Here is a 20,734-nt window from a genome sequence, read left to right on the forward strand (position 1 = left end):
CTGTCAAATGCCTCTGAAAAGCGATTTGAATGAGGATTGCTTTTCAGAGGTATGGCAACTTAGCTGCACATCTAAATTTAGCCTTATTGTTACCATTCAGTTTTTCCACAGCACCATTCAGACAAGGAGATGGAGGGGCACCATTCATTGCCAATCAGGTGTGCTGCATGCAGGGGCGGACTGACCATTTGGAAACTCGGGCACTGCCCGAGGGCCCGGGGTCAGTAGGGGGCCCCATGAGATGCCCCTGGTACCTTTTTCATAGGCTTTTTTGAGTTTGGGCAAGGACACAGGGACCCCATGACCCCTATTGCCCGGGGGCCCCATGAGTTGTCAGTCCGGCCCTGGCTGCATGCCCATGTGCTGCCAGGAACAAACCAGTAAGGGGGAGAGCCGTTTGAGCATAGGTGTGATTTGATAGGCTGGGGGTGAGAAGGTTACCTAGCCATATTGTCTAACTGCAATAGCGAACAGGTCAGGCCACCAGCCTGGCTGTACTAACTAGCAGGGCTGTGTAAATCTTAGGACTGGTTGGACACAAATCCAGGTTTGAAGGAGAAATGTCTCCCATGTATGTATGTCACATTTGTATTTAGGCGTTTGCCTGGAGTTCTGCTTTAAATTAAAGAAAGCTTCCTATAACAGCATTAGTCCTCCTATTTTAGGATGGTACAATGTATTCCTCATAAATCACCACTTTCTGTCACTGTGAGGCTACTGTGAAATAAAAAAAGAAAAACAGGAAAACTTAGTGTTTATTCATTCCCACCACAAAACACACAAAATCTATATGTGGCTTGACACACATTAAAGCATGCTGGAAGGTGTTTTTATTGTCTTGCTCTGCATTTTACTGCACATTTGGCTGCATTAGTAAATGAATACTTTTTGCATTTTGATAGGTGTATTGTGTTGTGCATTGACATGCATTGATGTGCATTATGATGCATACAAATGCAGGGTATCTACTTGTTTGGTATGAACAAGGCACATGGCCATCGTTTGTTTTCAGTGTCCCTTGTATCCGGCCTGCCATGATCAGCACAGGTCAACTCAGCTGGTGCAACAAAGGCCTTAAAAGAAAAAGAAATAAATATAGTGAATGTCTGACAATAGATGTAAAAATCTCCCACTGATAGGAAAGTACAAAAACTTAAGTCAGTGAATTTTCAGGCATTTTTGCTATAGTGATCCACACAATTTTTTTTTTCTCTAAATCCACTTTTGCTGCTCATTGGCTGCAGATTTTCTTTGCTTTCCTTGAAAAACGACCTAACATTTTTCTGACTGTCTTCCCTTGCAATTGCCCTCTGCGTTGTCATTTCCTATCAACTCTGTAAATGGCAGTAGGGCTAAGTTTAGGCTAGTGGCTAAATTGCTGTGCCTCTGAAAGGCTATTCACATTTGGGTTGCTTTTCAGAGGTGTTTAGCAGGCAGTGAGTAGCAGATATGATTCCTTCTCACCGCCTCCTTTAACCTCGTAACTCATGCACTGCAGCTATGTGTGGGGGGACAATTTTTGCCTCAGGTTCAAAACAAAGCATTGCAACTACTGCATGTGAACCCTCCCCCCTCCCTTTTGCTGCCCTTACATCTTAAGAGGGGTGGTTGGGGATGCTAAAAGCATGACTTAGCCATATGTTTTTAATGCCCCCCAACCATAAGTCTGCACAAGCCCTAGCTGTGGCAAATCTAGACAAGTGAATGTTCCCAGATTTCCCCAATTGTTATACAGAGTACCCCTTTGTGTTCAATTTACCGCCAGTTATGTGTTGAAATCTCAGTACAAAATACAGCAAAATGGATACTAACCTGCCTGGAGTTTGCATGTTCTCCCTGTGCCTGCGTAGGTTTCCTCCGGGTACTCCAGTTTCCTCACACACCCCAAAGACATGCTGGTAGGTTAATTGGATCCTGTCTAAATTGTTACTAGTATGTGTATGTATGAATGTAAGTTAGGGACCTTAGATTGTACACCCCTTGAGGGTTAGGGAATGATGTGAATGTACAACATATATGTAAAGCGCTGTGTAAATTGACAGCGCTATATAAGTACCTGAAATAAATAAAATAAATAAATCTAAGGGTGGCCATACATGTAACAATCTGATTGATAATTTGATCAAATCTTCGAATTATCAATAAGACGCACACTGTGTCATTGATCGATTCTGAGCAAAAATGATCAATTTTATCAAAATTTCTCAAGATGATCCAATGATAGGAAAGTAGATAGATCGATGTAATCGTCTAAGTGTATGGCACATTGAACAATCTTTTTGATCATATTTTTATTTGACAGCAAATTAAATGGCAGTACAATTGCATGTAAAATCATTTTGTCTATGGCCTCCATGACCATCTCGTTCTGCGGGAGGAGAACCTTTCACACCTTCGTCACAATAGGTAGAAGAATAGAAGTGCAGCCCAGCCCAGGCTGTGTCTCCCAGGCATGATGTTTGCTTCTGAGGTTTCAGCACTTTCCATGGGAGAGTAGAAGAGCGCAGGCCCCTCCTCGCTCCATGACATCAGGGACCTTTGCACTCCCACTCCTCTCACTTCCCGACATGCACTGACAGTTGGCTGTCTGGATGAGGAGCAGGCTGCGGGAGAGCTCTACCTTGGAGTTAACCCCCCTCATTGCCTTACAAAGGACCATTTTGTTTTGCTGATTTGGGTTTGCGGCCTCTGGAAGGGAGCTGAGCAGTTCTGTTTCAAGAAAGGTACAGTGCTTGCTTACAGCCAAACATCTTGTAGAGTTTAGGAGCTGAAGGTCTGATGATTGGGAAATCCTTTCATTGCTGAGCTCTGAGACTGCTCAGCATATTCAAGAATGAAAGGGGCTGAATTACAAGTTTAGAGCATTGTTGTAATTCATTTTATACATTGTTAGAAACACTAAATATTGTTAGGATTATTTTTATACATTGTTAGAAACACTAAATATTGTTAGGATTATTTTTATACATTGTTAGAAACACTAAACATTGGTAGGATTATTTTATATATTGTTAGAAACACTAAATATTGTTAGGATTATTTTATACATTGTTAGAAACACTAAATATTGTTAGGATTATTTTATACATTGTTAGAAACACTAAACATTGGTAGGATTATTTTATACATTGTTAGAAACACTAAACATTGCTATGATTATTTTATACATTGCTAGAAACACTAAATATTGTTAGGATTATTTTATACATTGTTAGAAACACTAAACATTGCTATGATTATTTTATACATTGTTAGAAACACTAAACATTGCTATGATTATTTTATACATTGTTAGAAACACTAAACATTGGTATGATTATTTTATACATTGCTAGAAACACTAAACATTGCTATGATTATTTTATACATTGCTAGAAACACTAAACATTGCTATGATTATTTTATACATTGTTAGAAACACTAAATATTGTTAGGATTATTTTATACATTGTTAGAAACACTAAACATTGCTATGATTATTTTATACATTGCTAGAAACACTAAATATTGTTAGGATTATTTTATACATTGTTAGAAACATTAAATATTGGTATGAGTTTTTTTGTACATTGTTTGAAACATTAAATATTGGTATAATTATTTTTATACATTGTTAGAAACATTAAATATTGGTATGAACTTTTTTATACATTGTTAGAAACATAAACTTTGATAGAAAGAGTGACAGCAGAAAACAGAGCAGGTGGTCCATGGTGTCAGCCCTGGTCTCTTTTGTCTGATTATAGATCTGTGTTTGAATCCACGTACTGTTGACTGGCTCACTACCTCTGGTGAAAGTCTGGTCCGATTTATCAAGTACTCTTTTAGTAAAATAATATTTTATAAGATCACTTTTGAGCTTTTCTCTTGCTAGTTTGAGGTCATGTTCTGTGCTCTTGATCTTCACTTCTTATTGAAGATCCTGCCATCCTGACCCTTATTAACACCTGTAATGTAAAGGTCTCTATCATGGCCTCCCTTCCCTTTGTTATAAACTTTAAATGTTGGACATGTGAAAAGAAAATCTAAAACTCGTAGGCTTTTAACATGGTTGATGGTTGAAAGCTGAATTGTAGTTTTACACAGTGACAAGGTACAGGTGAATTCACATTTAACCCTTTCATTCACATTGAACCTTCTCTGATTCCTGCAGTACAGGTGAACAACCCTTTAATTCACATTTGACCCTTTCCGATTCCTGTAGTAAAGGTAATTTCACATTTGACCCCTTCCAGTTCCTGTAGTACAGGTAAATTCACATTTAACCCTCTCCAATTCCTGTAGTACAGGTAAATTCACATTTAACCCTATCCGATTCCTCTAGTACAGGTAATTTCACATTTAACCCTATCCGATTCCTCTAGTACAGGTAAATTCACATTTAACCCTCTCCAATTCCTGTAGTACAGGTAAATTCACATTTAACCCTATCCGATTCCTGTAGTACAGGCAAATTCACATTTAACCCTATCCGATTCCTCTAGTATAGGTAAATTCACATTTAACCCTCTCCAATTCCTGTAGTACAGGTAATTTCACATTTAACCCTATCTGATTCCTGTAGTACAGACAAATTCACATTTAACCCTATCCGATTCCTCTAGTACAGGTAAATTCACATTTAACCCTCTCCAATTCCTGTAGTACAGGTAAATTCACATTTAACCCTATCTGATTCCTGTAGTACAGGCAAATTCACATTTAACCCTTTCCGAGTCCTGTAGTACAGGTAAATTCACATTTAACCCTCTCCAATTCCTGTAGTACAGGCAAATTCACATTTAACCATTTCCGATTCCTGTAGTACAGGCAAATTCACATTTAACCCTTTCCAATTCCTGTAGTACAGGCAAATTCACATTTAACCATTTCCGATTCCTGTAGTACAGGTGAATTCACGTTTAACCCTTTCTGATCCCTGTAGTATAGGTGAAGTCAAATTCAACACTATCTGATTCTCGTATAGGTGAAGTCACATTGAGCCCTGGTTCACACCAATGCAGTTTGTCATGCGTTTTGACAGTTCAAAATTGCCCCATTTGTGGCAATGAAACCGTTCAAATTGTTGAAACTCAAGTCACACAGACTTTAAAAAGTTTCCTGCATTACTTTTCTGTGATGTCAGTGCGACTTTCATTGACTTCTGTTAAATGAATTTGCAAGCTGCAATGAAACTGAACATCTGAATCGCACTGACCTGTGGTTTTGAAATTGCACTGAACCCCGTCTGATTCCTCTAGTACAGGTGAATTTACATTGAACCCTTTCTAATTCCTGTAGTACAGGTGAATTCACATTTAACACTTTCTGATTCCTGTAGTACAGGTATTATTGCATTGAACCTTTTCTGATTCCTGTAGTACAGGTACATTTATATTGAAGCCTTTCAGATTCCTGTAGAACAGGTGAAGTCACGTTGAACCCTTTTCTGATTCCTGTACTACACCTAAATTCATATTGAACCCTTTTCTGATTCCTGTAATATAGGTGCATTTGCATTGAACCCTTTCTGATTCCTGTAGTACAGCTAAATTTACATTTAACTTTTTCTGATACTGGTAGTACAGGTAAATTTATATTGAACCCTTTCGGATTCCTATAGTACAGGTGAAGTCACATTGAACCCTTTCTGATCCCTGTAGTACAAGTGAAGCCACATTGAACCCTTTTCTGATCCCTGTAGTACAGGTAAATTCTTATTGAACCTTTTCTGATTCCTGTAGTACAGGTGAAGTCACATTGAACCCTTTTCTGATTCCTGTAGTACAGGTGAAGTCACATTGAACCCTTTTCTGATTCCTGTAGTACAGGTGAAGTCACATTGAACCCTTTTCTGATTCCTGTAGTACATGTAAATTCATATTGAACCCTTTCGGATTCCAGTGAAGTCACATTGAACCCTTTTCTGATTCCTGTAGTACAAGTGAAGTCACATTGAACCCTTTTCTGATTCCTGTAGTACATGTAAATTCATATTGAACCCTTTCGGATTCCAGTGAAGTCACATTGAACCCTTTTCTGATTCCTGTAGTACAAGTGAAGTCACATTGAACCCTTTTCTGATTCCTGTAGTAAAGGTGCATTCGCATTTAACCCCTTCTGAATCATCTGATACAGGTGGATTTATTTTTAACCCTCTGTGATTCCTGAAGTACCGTTATAGTCACATTGAACCCTTTTCTGATCCCTGTAGTACAAGTGAAGTCACATTGAATCCTTTTCTGATCCCTGTAGTACAGGTGAAGTCACATTGAATCCTTTTCTGATCCCTGTAGTGCAAGTGAAGTCACATTGAACACTTTTCTGATTCCTGTAGTACAGGTAAAGTCACATTGATCCCTTTCTGATCCCTGTAGTACAAGTGAAGTCATATTGAACACTTTTCTGATTCCTGTAGTACAGGTGAAGTCACATTGAACCCTTTCTGATTCTTGTAGTACAGGAAAATTCTTATTGAACCCTTTCTGATTCCTGTAGTATAGCTGAATTTGCATTTAACCCCTTCTGAATCATCTGCTATGGGTGGATTTATTTATAACCCTTTGTGATTCCTGAAGCACAGGTATAGTCACATTTAACCCTTTCTGATTCCTGTAGTGTTTTGGAATCTGATTTAGCAGCTAAGGATACAGTAACAGTGTATGCTATAGCTCTTTTGCAGTGAACCAAACTTACCTGCCTGTTTGCATTCTCCTTTGGAATGTACACTGAGCTGTGCATATGCAGCTCAGGGTACATTAGCGGGGCAGTGTCTGCATTCCAGGATGAAAGAACTCCTGTCCATGTGCAGGAGTTCTGTCAAAATGCATCAGCCAGTCAAGTTGCCCAAAGAGCTGGTACGCATGAGAAGACAAGAAGAAGATGCTGGCACCAGCAAGGGACCTTGCAGGTGTCAGACTGTTGGATCAAAGGTAAGTACTGCAGAGGTTAGTTCTGCTTTAAAGTGTTTTTAAAGTCAGGAAATCTGTTATCACATATCCACTATTACTTACATTACTGTATGCTGATTAATTTTGCTGCCAGTGACATCTCTTCATGTCCGGATCGATCTGATTAAGCTGACTTCCTCTTTTGTGGTGGCTCCGTTCATTAGTGTGGTTCCTATGGAGCCCTACTGTAGCCAATTCATTCTGCACATTCACCCACCTGGGATTACAGATAAAGTGTGTGCAGACATGCAAAATTCAATGAAACTTGTCAAACGCAATGAAACTTCCACTGACATGCCTGTGTACAAGTACTCGTGCTTTGGGGAGTAGCTGTGTGCTCATTCACACAGCCCCAGAGAACAGAGTGGAAGAACATTTGAATATGTTGAATAAAAAAAATGTAACAAACTGACAATATACGAATTGATACAATTATTGAACATAAGTTATTTTATTTGCATTCTGCATCTCTCATAGCATTTAAGAAATATTGAAGAAAGAAGAAAATATATTTTACTTTATATACAATAACAACCATTGTGGGTAATAATGGCCATTGAAAGATATATAGTGCCCATTTTCATTTTCACACCATGACTCCCAGATTTGTGTTTATAGTCATTCATTGTATTGCTTAGCAAACTTCAGATGATTTTATTATTTTCTGTGATCCCTTTCAAATCCTTCCCAAAGTCTTAGTTACTGTTTGCTTTAGCTTTGAAATGCTGAGCTGTCATTTGGATGAATTTATTGCAGAGATGTAAAGTACAGGTGAGTTGTGAGATCCGCCCTGTGCTTTATAGTTCCAGGTCTAGTGACTTGACTAGTCATTGCAGACGACATTGTTTGTAGAAATGTCATTAACACTTTCACTCAGTCCTTGCAGAACCTGCTGCAGTATTTCTGGTTTCAGGGACAGTGTATGTATAGCAAAAACCAGTTTTTATAGTTTTGGGTAGAGTGTGGAGGGATTAAAACCACTGTCAAGTTTTTTTTTGCTGTCTGTACCTATGTTTGGGAGATTTACCCCTCTGTTTGTTTGTTTTGGTGACCATTACCACCAAAATAGATAGGGGTTGATTTACTAACCAATCAGCTTCCAGTTTTCGCCAAAGTTTAACTGTAGAAGCTGAAGTTAGAAGCTGATTGGCTACCATGCAGAGCTGCACCAGATTTTGCACTCTCCAGTTTTAGTAAATCAACTATATAGTGATCGAAGGTCCAACATTTTAGAGTTGTCTTTAGAACAGGAGGTGAGATGAAATCTAAGAATGGGGATACCGGTTCTATTGACACCTCTATGAAAGGGTAATTACCTTCACTTTGTAGAGACATTTTCTCACTTCCTGTTGAGTCTGTAGGGTTCACCCTAATGGGACACAGACACCATAAAACTAAGTTGGCAAGAGTATGAATTCTTGCCCACGCTATTGAACATATACAAAATAGTTTCAGCAAGCATATATATATACAAAACTCGTAAGGCTGGAATCAATTAAGTAATTTCAAGCACGATTAAAGATACATAACCATAATGAATCCCACTCTTAAAGTGTTACTAAACCCACAACAGTAAAATCAGTCTGTATATGCAGTGAAGCATGCTTGTTATACTCACTGTGGAACCTAAGAGGTTAATCCTCTGCATTGTGTAAAAAGGCTGTTTGATCCTGACTTCTCTGCCCCTCCTCTTGTTCAAATGTCCACACTGATCAGACAGACTGAACCTGTAGCCCTTCTGCACATGGTCAGTTTGGTTTGTATTGCTAGAGGGTTTTGTTTGCTTGGAAGAGTGCATGTGATCAGCCCAGGGCCAATCAGCACTGTCCAGACAGAGGTCAGGGGTTCTACATCCTCCTAGGGCATGAAAGAAAACTCCAGCTGAGCACTGGTTAAAGCTTGTAGGAGAAGTCACAAGTCTGCTATATACTGCTGATGAGAAAAGGTATTTAGCAGTTTATATTTACTAAAATAATTGCACTTCCATGTTCTGTGTACTGAAGACCAGATATAGTGAATGCAGGGTCCTGGGTTTAGTAACACTTTAAAGCTCAGAGTGGAGACCAATGAAATATGTGAAACATCCCCAACATCAAACAAAAGACATCCCAGAAGTCACCTATTGTTAAGAATACAAAATAATTAGCAAACTGTAAAATCAGTTACAGTATATACATTACATTTATGTGAAACACCTATATACATCAAGCTGCGACTACAAAACATCTTCTATCATGGTCCAAATTATTGAATGCATATTTGTATAAAAAGATACAGATTGAATTCAGAATTTAATTCCCTGAGATGCAGTGTATCGATGGATCTACTGTACCCCTACCAGGGGTGGATTGACCATTTGGAAACTCGGGCAGTGCCCGAGGACCCGGGGTCAGCAGGGGGCCCCATGAGATGCCCCTGTTACCTTTTTTCAGAGGCTTTTTTGAGTTTGGGCAAGGACACAGGGCCCCATGATCCCCTATTGCCCGGGGTCCCCATGAGTTGTCAGTCCGCCCCTGACCCCTACTGTACTGTAGTCAATTCTCGGTCCCCACCGTGTCTAATTTTTGGTACTCCGTCAATCAATGTAAATTTGAACTGTGAGGCTGATGTCCCTTTTCTATAAAATGTCTGGTAAGTGACAATTGTATCAGTTAACCGTAATCAAGTACCTGTGTCGTGCAATGTGATTTTTTTGTACATTATACATATATACGTGTAAAAGTGCTCATGACCATATAGGAACCTCTACGTGGATTTATCAATCCAATTGCTTATCAATCCAATGGCTTGTAGCCCTTAAATTGCTTTGTTTTTATATATGATTTTTTTGCAGGAATTTCACATTGCCTCAGGTTTTCAAAGCAGAGAAGTTAGGGTTGTTTGTAGTTCCTATCACCAAGCACTCAGGCCCTGAGTAATGCCCTAGGTCATAAATCAGGATAAACCACTCCAAGAAGTAGGCTTTAGTGAAGACTGAATGGGTACAAATGAAAAGCAATAAGGAAGAGCATTCCAGATAAAAGATATGTCTCAAGAGAATGCCAAAGGTTAATCTTGTTGTCCATGTTTCTAAGAGTGATAATTTTGTTGTCCCTGTGCAGTGATATGAATGTGATGAGAAAGCCTGTACCATGTATTAAAGGAGAAGTACAGCCAAAGCTATGTTGGCTGTACTTCTGTGAATCACAGGAGTGCAGTTTGTTCTGCTTTCCTGCGACTCCTTTTCAGCTGAGAGCAGGCTGAAGTGACTCATCAAATCCAGCCTGGGGAAAGATCCCGACTTTAAAGTCGGGATCCACCCCAGAGTCTGGAGCACCTGGCTCAGCCTCTCAGCAGTCTACTGAGAGCCTGAGCCATCCGCTTCCTCCTCCTCCACAGCCCAGCGCTCCAGTTAGTGCGGTGGGCAGGGGGTGCGGTCATGTGATTACTGAGTTCTCACCCTTGGTGCTCATGTACACTGCAGCTGATAAACTCATCTTTAGCAGCTGTTCAGCGTTTTTTTCAGCAGCCCCTGAACTCACCCTAATGTGTTCCTATGTGTCCATGTACACATCGTCGTTTACAGTCATTCACAGTCGTTCACAGGCAGTTGAGTTTACAGTCGCTTTTTTGAATGCAGAAAACTTTGCATTCGATTTTATCAGCGTTTCAAACGCAAAACGCTTGTAAACGCGGCTAAATGCGACAAATCGCGTTTATAAGCATTTGCATCTGAACATTTTTTTTTAACTCTTCCAGTTCCCGATGCTTCCCAGAGCCTTTTTTCATCATGAAAAATGCATGCAAAGCGGTTTCAAGGTACTCAGATGGACAAAACACTGAACACAGGATGTTCCTACCAAGCTTGTCACACATTGTAATGACCAATTCACACCTCAGACCTCTCCCCCCTTGGAAACAAAAGATATGTTAATGCCCATTCACACCTCAAATTCTTCATGAAGACCCCCTGCCAGACACCTTTCCCTCCCTTAGAAACTAAAGAAATGTTAATGAGCAACTCATACCTAAGCTAATCTTCACCAGGGAAAGAATTCTTCGGTCATCCACCACAGTTGTTTTCCGTGGTCTTACGGGTCTTTTGGTGTTGCTGAGCTCACCGGTGCGTTCCTTCTTTTTAAGAATGTTCCAAACAGTTGTTTTGGCCACGCCTAATGTTTTTGCTATCTCTCTGATGGGTTTGTTTTGTTTTTTCAGCCTAATGATGGCTTACTTCACTGATAGTGACAGCTCTTTGGATCTCATCTTGAGAGTTGACAGAAACAGATTCCAAATGCAAATAGCACACTTGAAATGAACTCTGGACCTTTTATCTGCTCATTGTAATTGGGATAATGAGGGAATAACACACACCTGGTTATGGAACAGCTGAGAAGCCAATTGTCCCATTACTTTTGGTCCCTTAACAAGTGGGAGGCACATATGCAAACTGTTGTAATTCCTACACCGTTCACCTGATTTGGATGTAAATACCCTCAAATTAAAGCTGACAGTCTGCAGTTAAAGCACATCTTGTTCGTTTCATTTCAAATCCATTGTGGTGTATAGAGCCAAAAATGTTAGAATTGTGTCGATGTCCCAATATTTATGGACCTGACTGTATATCTTGTACACAGGCTCTTGTTAATCAGGCAAGTTAATTTCGAGGGAATTGTACAATCAGACTGTAACATGCTCAGCCAGGAATAGGAACGATTGCTGAATGTTCAGTCACCTTCAAATTTCTAAGCATGCTTAAGGCCTCATGCAGACAGGACATTTTCCTAACTCTCCTAGAATCCTTTCCTCCTGGCACCAACGTTTTGACAGAAAAAACATCAGACACTTGTAAAATTGTGTAATGTGTTTAGCCACGTTCAGCATTTGTGTAATAATTAATTTCATTGGCCAGAATAAATCATTTATTCTGGCCATTGAAATGAATTACCGCTCAAGCGATAAACACGCCTAGCATTAATGTGCGTTTAGATGTGTTTAGAAGTATCAAGCATTTTTCCTGCCAACCCTCTCCTGCTCCTGGACATACACTGGCAGTGGTTTTTTTTCCTGCCTCTAAACACCTATGCCTCTAAACTCCTTTAAAGGTTCATGTGGGCATGGACACTTAGGCTAACATGCAGGTGCGTTTAGAGCAGGGGTGTATTTACCACAAGGCAAACAAGGCATTTGCCTAGGGTGGCATGTTTCAAGGGGGCAGCGCCACCCCTCAAAAGAAGGGATGGAAGAAGGGACACACACACAGCACGGGGACCATGTGGGATCCGAGAGAGGCTGCAGGCTGCTTGATGGTGTATGCAGAGCCTGACTCTTGGGATTTCCAGAGCTGTGAAGGTGAGTGTCTTATCTATTCCCGGGGTGGGGGGTTGCCAGTGTATGGGGGCGGTGGTAGTGGAAGACTCTCTTGGGTAGGGGTGGGAGGGCTGGGGTGTTGTTGGTCAATGCCAGGCTCTCTTCGTGGGGGAGGGAAGTGTTGGTCTGTGTCAGGTTCTCTCCATGGGGGAGAGCCAATTTTTGTGTTGCCTAGTGAAGCACGAAACCTATATACATCACTGGTTTAGAGGCAGGGAAAAAAAGTGCAAGACGCCCCTAGAAGCAGCTGTAAAAACGTCCTGTGTACATGAGGCCCTAATCTTATGTAAGACGGAGGCTGAGGGCAATAGAAGGTACTTTTTTGTGGAAAGAATACATAAATTTTATTTTTTTAAACCAGAGTTTGGTGTCACTTTCACTCTGTGCTTTAATGCAATATATGCTTACCCCCATAATTTCTGTAGTCGAAAATTATGACACTTCTACCATCACTATCAACAGTCATTTCTGGCATTTCTGGATACCAAGGGAAGTGGTCAAGATGACTCCACTATAGCTCCCAACATTCATAGGGATTGCTCCCCACTGTGGGGCATCTTTATGCCTTTTCAGTGATGGGCAGGATTAGACTTTGCTGGGTGGAATTAGAAGGAACTTGGTGGTGAGCAGTACTCCTTGACCACACATGACTGCATGACATTAGCGCATCATTCTGCTCTCTACCAATGCTCTACTACATTGATTTCCAGTCCCCAGGGGCACTGGCCAGGTATGGTATATACCAGGGGCGCACTGACAACTCATGGGGCCCCGGGCAATAGGGGATCGTGGGGCCCCTATGTCCTTGCCCACATTCAAAAAAAGCCTATAAAAGGTACCAGAGGCATTTCATGGGGCCCCCTACTGACCCCGGGCCCTCGGGCGGTGCCCAAGTGATCGAATGGTCAGTCCACCCCTGGTATATATATATTTACATTGGTTTAAGCTGCATCAGTTTAACTATGTATAAAATATCCATACCTGGAATTTATCTTTTAAAGAAAGGTGTCAGACATAACAGAGGTGCCATGAATACAAACCATTCTACTTGGTCATTTATATCAACCTGTCCTTTCAGCACCAAATCCAATCCCTGTCAAAAGTTTGTAGACTTCACCTCTGTAACATCTCTAAAATTTGCCCCTTTTTAACTAATGAAAACACCAAGCTACTCATTCACTCCCTTCCGATCTCTCACCTTGACTGTTGTAACTTTATTTTCTTAGACCTACCTCTCCATAGGCTATCTCCCTATCATCAATAATGCTGTCAGATTCATTTACCTTACTGACCACTCAGTTTCTGCCACCCCTCTCTGCCAATTGCTCCACTGGCTTCTGATTGCCCAGTGAAAATACATAAAAAATACTAACAGCAACATATAAAACCATGTACAAATTTGCCCTGAGGTGCATCACCTTCTTGTTTAAAAATATCACCTAAACTCCTACCAAGACATCCTGCTCTTAAGCTCTCTTGTCTTCTCCTCCATGTTTGTCTCCAGGACTTCTCCAGAGTCTCCCCCATCCTTTGGAACTCTCCACCTCAATCTGTCCAACTATCTCCTACTCCTACAGTATCCAACTCTGACCACTTTTATGTGATCCCTGAAAACTCTTCAGGGAAGCCTATCCCACCTCCAGCTAACAACTGAACTTTTAATTCCCACACAAGCTGGGTTTGGGCTGCACTTATGAATCAGCTGTCTCCTTCATAGTTGTTTTTAGATAAGCTGTGGCAGGAAGGAAAGGGGCAGGTTGGATCCTATACCTAGGGTTAGAAAACACTTAGAAACATCGGACAAAGTACTTTGTTCCATAGCAGACAAAACAAAAATTTATAATGATAGACACTTACCTGTCCCTTGGTTCACCGGTGTCCTCACCACCACTGGTTTCACTAGCCGTCTTCTCTCCCTGGCGCTGGCATCTTCAGTGTGGGCACCTGGCTGTGACAGCTTGCGGCTTCAGTCGGGTGCCCACTGCGCATGCACGAGAAGCGCTGCGCTTTGTGAATGGCCCCGTAGTCTTCTGGGACCTGTCACACGTCCCAGAAGACTAGGGGGAGGGAGGGAGGACAACTTCCGCTTCCGATTGCCTAGGCCAGGGGTAAGGAACCTGAGAGCCGCAGGACTACAAGTTCCATCATGCCTCTGTAAGTCAGCTGTAACTGTCAGTTTTGTAATCTTTGCAATGCCTCATGGGAAATGTAGTTCCACAACAGCTAGAGAGCCGCAGGTTGCCTACCCCTGGCCTAGGCGATCGCAGCGGAAGTGGGAGCGGGTACCTGTGAAATTCGAGTATGCACTCCTCCCCTGCTCCCCAAAGGTGGGGAGCGGGGGACAAAGGCTTAAAGCGGAACTTTTCCTTTTGGGTAGAGCTCCGCTTTAAATACTCTCTGAGCTGCTGCTCTGGAAACAGCATAGAGATAAGGAAGTCTGCCATTTGTGTTACTTTCATGTGCAGCATGCTTGTTCTGGACACCCCTGGCTTTGTTTTGTAAAGCCCAATAGCAGGCTCTCTACATACAGTTTCTCTTTTCCCCACCAGAAGGTAAAAGCCACCAGCATCTACTCAAAAGTGAAATATAATTTTTTTGGGGGGACTGATCCTTTACAGATCATTACGTTTACATGTGAAAAATATACAAATGACTTTATATAAAACTGTTATGATTTCATACCTTTGGTATTCGCAAGAACTGGTGTTTGTCATTCCTGCCGCGCCTGTACATTGGTGCCTTTAGGGTAGCTTTATCTAGAAGTAGAACTAACGCGTCAGTGCTGACAGACACTGTAGCGTTCATTTAGCACAGGGCTCAGAATACTTTTGAAGATGGCTGTCGGGAGTGATCTACAGGTATTTTGAACAGGTGTTGTCTGCCCTATTTTGATGCCGCTCTGTTCTTATTGTGCCGCAGCCTTACAAAAATATGCATGTGGGTGCGTAAAGCCACCAACATATAGTAAGTAACACATTCCAGTTCAATGGACCTGCCCTGCTGACTGTTTGGAAACTATTTTAGTGCTACAGGATTGTTGTTACAAAGTAATTAGGTGGGCCAGGATTATGTGCTAAATCCAAGACCATTCTGCATTGTGTGCAAATAATGAACTCACCATGAACCTTCAATAGAGCAATGCCTGTTTCTTGACATCTTTAATCCACTGTATATATGTTGTCAGGGCTGTAGATAAGGGGGTACCACCTGTCTTCTTGTATGGGGCCCAGGCCAGCAGGGGGGCCAACGCAGCTGGGTGAATCAGATGTAGGCAGGAAAGGTGATAAGCACGGCAGTGGGGGGCAGTTACTGAAATTGATCCCCTGTATGGCTCTCTCTGCAGCAGATGAACGCTGGCTTCTTCTCCGCTCCCTCCCACCAGATTTCAGCTGCTGCAAGAGAGCCATACAGGGGATTAGCAGTTGAACCCCCACATTTCCCCCTGCTGCCCAAGGCCTTCGGTGTGCCCCCTACCCCCGCAGTGCTTCCAGCTTCCCTCCTCTCCTTCCCACCGGCAGCTATAAGCACACAATAGGATCCTTCAGGTGGGGGAAGAATCTGGTAACTATGTCACATTTACCAGCCCTGTTTTTTCCTATGAATACAATGAGTGCTCGGTCTGATCGCTCACTGTGTTCATTTGTAACTGAAGCATAGTAAACTGTGTTTATTTGGGGGGGCTGTCAGATTGGCTGTATGGGGTCCCGTGGTTTCTAACAGCAGCGCTGTATGTTGTACCCTTGTTCCTATTCAGCTTCCATGTCTTCCCAGTACCTTTACATTTTTTTTAGATAGATATGCCATGATAATATTACTATTATTATACAGGATTTATATAGCGCCAACAGTTTGCTCAGCGCTTTGCAATATAAAGGGAGACAATACAGCAACAATACAGTTCAATACAAGTGGGTTAGGAGGGCCCTGCTCCTTGGAGCTTACAATCTAAGAGGGAGGGTCTGGTGGTACAAAAGGTAATAACTGTGGGGGATGGACTAGTAGGAGGAATAGAAGATTCCGTTATTAGCTGAAGGCAGGATAGGCTTCCCTGAAGAGATAGGTTTTCAGAGATTGCCTAAAAGTGGGCAGAGTAGGCGATAGTCAAATAGATTGGGGTAGAGCGTTCCAGAGAATGGGGGAGGCTCTGGAGAAGTCCTGGAGACAAGCATAAGAGGAGGAGACAAGGGAGCTAGAGAGTAGGAGGTCGTGCGAGGAGCGGAGAGTACGGTTTGGGTGATATTTAGAGACAAGATTGGTGATGTAATTTGGGGCAGAGTTATATATGGCTTTATATGTTATTGTTAATGTGTTGAATTTTATCCGTTGGGCAACGGGAAGCCAGTGGAGGGATTGGCAGATAGGTATGGTAGATTTGGAATGGTTAGTAAGGTGGATGAGTCTGGCAGCAGCATTCATGATAGACTGAAGAGGGGATAGCCTGCGATAAGGTAGGCCAATGAGGAGGGAGTTACAATAGTCAAGGCGTGATATAACAAGGGAGTGAATAAGCTGCTTATTGGTTTCAGTGGTTAAAAGCAGGCGTATCTTGGAGATGTTATGGAGGTGAAGTCTACAAGATTTAAACAGTGATTGAATTTGGGGCTGAAAGGACAGATGGAAGTCCAGGATTACACCTAGTACCCTGACATGAGGGGAAGAAGTGATGGTTGTATTATTGATCTTGATGGAGAAATCAGGGGAGGGGGCATGGGCATAGTGTATTTAATTTTTTTCAGTATTCTGGAAGATCAATGGGTGCTTCTAATACAAAGGCCTTAAGTTCTAGCTGTGGCAAGAATCCAGAGGCCATAGAAAACAATGACAGGCTGACAGCAACAGCTGTCCGCTGGTGTGCGGATGTTCAGACAGCCAGCAATGACCTGCGATTAGGGACAGATGATCCCCTGGATACAAACAGCTTGCATCTGTCCCTAACCACAGGTAATTGCTGGTTGTGTAATTGAACACTGGTGGACAGCAATGGCCGCTGTCAGCCTGTCATTGCTTTGTATGGGCTCGGTGGCCACAACTGTCTGCAAGCACCTGTACAGCCAAACGCATACATCTGCTGGGTTCTTGCTGCTGTTAGAACATTTCTGCCATGTAAATGAGGCCTCAGGCTACATTCACATTAGCCTCATGTGTTTAGATTAAACACAGGAGTAAATTACCTACAAAACAAAGTGTTTCTGTGTTTAAAGCCGGCGATACATGGGTCGAATTCCAAAATATTTTCTTTAGAAAATATTGAGAATTTTCGTTCAAATTTCGCACCATTAGTCGGCCACAGAAATGGACAATTTTTCTGCGCCCATTGAATTTGAGTGAACGGGCATGTTGGAGGTTTTTTGAAAAATTAACAAATTTCTAATCAATGATGGAAGAATCGTGCAAGAAATATAATCAAAAAAGAAATGAGCATGAGCTGTGACCTAGAACAAAAAGAAAATTCTTGGCCACGAAAATTCTTTTCCAAAGTAACATAAGGTGAAATTGAAGGCTTGGTTGGTCGAATTTCAAATTCAATGGTGGCACCATTGGGTTAGAAATACACAAATTTTCCGATTTTCTAGCGCAAATTAGTTTGGAATTTATAGCCTGCATTACTGTATTTGCATTTACGTGTACTTACTCATATTTACGCATGTTTACATGCGACTAGATGCTTTCAGAGTATCTAATAATGGATACGCAGAATCTAGACTCTGTGAGGGGCTGGACAGGGCTGGAAGATGTACCTAGTGCTACGAATGTTATAGGGTATGTGCCCAGGAACAGATGCTCAGAATTCAGGCTGCTTGCTTTCCGGGCATTTGTCCCTGGGCATATAGTGCCCTACATGTAAGTACCACTAGGTGCATCTTCCAGACCAGCTAGATAGCGCACCTTTGCCCTCTGCCCGCATCTAAACACCAGGTCCCCATGCACCAGGACTAAATGCCCAGTGCACATGGGGCCTTAGAAGAGCTCATTATTGATTCATTTTTGACTAGGGACTTACATTTTCTGGAGTGAGAGGTTGTTTTGGATGTGACGCATACATTTTTTTAGTGTGATAAATACATCTTTGGATGCAATGAATATATACCACTTGCAGTTCTATATATTTGTGCTACCAAAAGGAAAACATAAGTCATCAATTGGCAGGTAAGTCTCCCATCCGCTAATTACACCTGTCTCTGCTAAACATCTTATTCATGCAGACTCAGTGAAAGGATCATACTTTTCTCTGTGGAGGTATTAAAAGAAAATTCCTATTCAGTAAACAGTGGTCTCCAAAATTTGGCCCTTTGCTTGCCTTTATCTGGCCCTTGGGGCACTTTTCCTCCCACTGATACAAGACACTATTCCTCACACTGACACCAACAATGAGGTACTATTCCTCCCTCTGACACCATTGATGGGACACTATTCCTCTAACTAACACCAATGATGGGGCACTGTTCCTCCCACTGACACCAGTGATGAGACACTGTATCTCTAACACCAATGATGGGACATTATTCCTCATACTGACACCAGTGATGGGACTTTATTCCTCCAACTAACACCAATGATGGGGCACTATTCCTCCCACTGACATCAATGATGGGGCACTGTTCCTCCTACTGACAACAATGATGGGGTACTATTCCTCCCACTGATACCAATGAGGGGCACTGTTCCTCCCACTGACACCAATGATGGGGTACTATTCCTATCACTGATACCAATGATGGGGCACTATTCCTCCCACTGACACCATTCAAGGGGCACAATTCAACACTGACACCAATGATGGGGCACTATTCCTCCCACTGATGCCAATGATGGGGCACTATTCCTCCCACTGATGCCAATGATGGGGCACTATTCCTCCCACTGATACCAATGATGGGGCACTATTCCTCCTACTGACAAAATGATGGGGCACTATTCCTCCAACTAACACTGCTCTTCCCACTGACACCAATGATGGGGCGCTATTCCTCCCACTGATACCAACGGTGTGGCACTATTCCTCCCACTGACACCAATGATGGGGCACTATCTCTCCCAATGATACAAACAGTGGGCACAATTCTCCTACTAATACGAAAGATAAATTGTTTACTCCCACTCACGCCAGGACATTTTCTACTCCCAATCACCACAGTCCGGCCCCCCTAAAGTCTAAAGTAAACTGGCCCTTTGTTTAGAAAGTTTGGAGACCCCTGCAGTAAAAGAGTGTAGAGTACTGGCAATATTAATAAAACTAACAAGGGCCCTTCCCAACATTATACAAAACAAAAAAATGGCTTTAGATACTGTGCACCAGCAGTGTTGCTAGGATTGTGAAAGACCCAGGGTGTTCTTGGGCACTGGGGGGGGGGGGGGGAGTGGGTGGGATGCATAGTTTGTCCTGTGGAATGATGGGTGAGAACAAATTGCACTAACGGGAAAGGGGTGGAGGAGTAGTTTAAAAGGGCATAGTTAAATTTTAACTTGAGCCCACTTGATTTATACATGGCACACAAATGCAACAATCCTTGTACCTAAAAAATATGCTTTTAATTATTGAGCCACCAGCGAGGGTCTCACAGACATGCATAAACATAAGAACAAAGTTGTAAACATTGAAATGTACATTAAAGATGCTTTTCTGCACACAGGTGATGCACAGAGTGCAGGGGTCAGAAGTACTTGATGCAGGGGCCATGCATGTGTACCACAGAGATTGCAGGAGTCAGCAGTATGTAATACACAGAGCATAGCGGCTTGGAGTATATAATGTACAGAGTGAGTAACACACAGAGAGCAGTGGTCAGAATTACATAATGCAAAGAGTGCAGGGATCAGGGTGATTAACACACAGAGTACAGTGGTCAGGATTACATAATGCAAAGAGTGCAGGGATCAGGGTGCATAATGTACAGAGTGCAGGGGTCTGAAGTATTTAATGCAAGGGCCATTCATGTGTACCACAGAGATTGCAGGAGTCAGCAGTATGTAATACACAGAGCATAGCGGCTTGGAGTATATAATGTACAGAGTGATTAACACATGGAGTGCAGTGGTCAGGATTAAATAATGCTCAGAGTGCAGGGATCGGGGTGTGTAATGTACAGAGTGCAGGGGTCCGAAGTACTTGATGCAGGGACCATGCATGTGTACCACAGAGATTGTAGGAGTCAGCAGTATGTAATACACAGAGCATAGTGGCTTGGAGTATATAATGTTCAGAGTGATTAACACACAGAGAGCAGTGGTCAGAATTACATAATGCAAAGAGTGCAGGGATCAGGATTACATAATGCACAGAGTGCAGGGATCAGGATTACATAATGCACAGAGTGCAGGGATCAGGGTGCGTAATGTAGAGTTCAGGGATCGGGGTGTGTAATGTACAGAGTGAAGGGGTATGCAATATGTACCACATCTCTTTGCTCTCCACCCCCCTTCCCCATACATATTATTCCACAATACATTTGTGCATA

General features: G+C 42.1%; 1 protein-coding gene across 7 annotated transcripts in view; it reads left to right on the plus strand.

The window, feature by feature from the left end:
* The window catches only part of LOC149461278 (myosin-10-like), a 293,209-nt gene that overhangs the window by 99,551 nt on the left and 172,924 nt on the right, over positions 1-20,734 (plus strand). For 5 of the 7 annotated variants that reach the window (XM_089678624.1, XM_089678629.1, XM_089678630.1 and 2 more), the window contains exon 1: positions 2,569-2,723. The exons of the other annotated variants lie outside the window; for them this stretch is intronic. The gene's annotated coding sequence lies outside the window, so the exon portion shown is untranslated. Of the gene's footprint in view, positions 1-2,568; positions 2,724-20,734 lie in introns of those variants that run through there. 7 annotated transcript variants of the gene reach the window in all.

Source organism: Staurois parvus, unplaced genomic scaffold (assembly GCF_062004578.1).
Source record: "Staurois parvus isolate SC_StPar_1 unplaced genomic scaffold, SC_StPar_1.0 ptg000207l, whole genome shotgun sequence".
NCBI lineage: Eukaryota > Metazoa > Chordata > Amphibia > Anura > Ranidae > Staurois > Staurois parvus.